General features: G+C 36.7%; 2 non-coding genes across 2 annotated transcripts; both read right to left on the bottom strand.

The window, feature by feature from the left end:
• LOC111783753 (small nucleolar RNA snoR136) lies at positions 1-145 on the bottom strand. Its single transcript, XR_002813434.2, has one exon. It is a non-coding gene; the product is annotated as a small nucleolar RNA snoR136 (small nucleolar RNA).
• Positions 146-259: 114 nt separating this feature from the next.
• Positions 260-344, bottom strand: LOC111783730 (small nucleolar RNA SNORD25). The gene has a single exon (XR_002813413.2). It is a non-coding gene; the product is annotated as a small nucleolar RNA SNORD25 (small nucleolar RNA).
• Positions 345-1336: the final 992 nt, after the last annotated feature.

Genomic DNA, 1336 nt, shown 5'->3' with positions numbered 1-1336 from the left:
AAATGTAGTTCTCCGACGTCCAAATGAATCATGTAAAGTGAAACTCTGGATAGCGAGGAGAACATAGCTTTAGGCCTCACAAATGGATCCTGCTTCATCGAATTGAAAGCTAGATAGATTTCCAGTTTTAAAAAGGTGAGGCCAAAGATATTTCATGACGTACGTACTACGTTAATCTAGAAAGAAACTATGGTGATAGAAAAGTAGAGACTAGTGGTAATTTCCGTGGCATTATAAAAAACAAATCGGAGAACAACGAAGTAACTCAGTCCCTTAGATGTTCATTATGGATTGCGATCATATTCGCAAATCATAACAGGTCTGATAGACTCATCACCGTTAAAACAGCACTCCGAATCATCATTTATCGAGACAAAATAAGTTCCAACAAGGATCAAGAGAAAAAAAACTATAATAAACTCATGAACAAGAGAATAATAATAAAAAAATATAGTTACTCCCGCGTTCTCATGTAGTAATGGTAAACACCGCAAGAGAATTTAAGAAACCAGGATGTAACACACTCAATCTTGCTTCAAGGGAACGAGTCAAATGGGAACAGATTGAATCCACATTCGCCAGATGATGAAGCATCGAACGCTAAAGATTATAAACAATGAAGAAGAAGCAGCTAATTCACCTAAAGAACTTATCAATTAAAAAATAATTGACGCCAAATCCAACTGAACCTTCGTTTCCGAGGAAGCGAGGAAACCCTAACCGAGACGGAAGAAGATGGATAATGAAATTAGCAAAGTGGCCATCGGCTTTTATACAGATAGCGAGGCGGCAGAATCGCCCCCGATTAGGTTTCTGTGTTGACCTAATTCGGTAAAGATCGTATGCGTTGTTTTGGGTCATTAGTGGGCCGGCCCAATTACCTGCTTGAATATGTTCTAAACTTCAACTCAAGGCCACGTCATGATAAATGATTTTGTTATTAATTACGTGATATTATTTTAATTATTTCTAATATACTATAAGAAGTGAGACTGGTTCCCACAAAAAGTTGTCGATTGTGTTCAATAATTTGGTATCAGAGCGAGGTTGACATAGGTTGTTTAATATCTTAAAGTGCTTAGTATGTTATGTGGTTATAGCTGTGTATGATCTTGTACATCAGAAACGATTTATTGAGATTATTAGTGAATTATTTTCTTCGTGTTGTGAGTAGTTCGTGACTTTGCAAGTTTTGTGTCGAACATGCTTCTTTGGTATTACTAACGTATTGCCAACACGATAAGTGATTTCCAAATCGTTGGAGGAATTAATAAACTCAATAAGCAGAATTACAACATTTGGGCAACATGCATGATGTCCTATTTACATGGACATG

This window comes from Cucurbita pepo, chromosome 20 (genome assembly GCF_057944985.1).
Source record: "Cucurbita pepo subsp. pepo isolate OVF chromosome 20, ASM5794498v1, whole genome shotgun sequence".
In the NCBI taxonomy this organism is placed as follows: Eukaryota; Viridiplantae; Streptophyta; class Magnoliopsida; order Cucurbitales; family Cucurbitaceae; genus Cucurbita; species Cucurbita pepo.
This window is presented reverse-complemented; position numbering and strand designations above follow the sequence as displayed.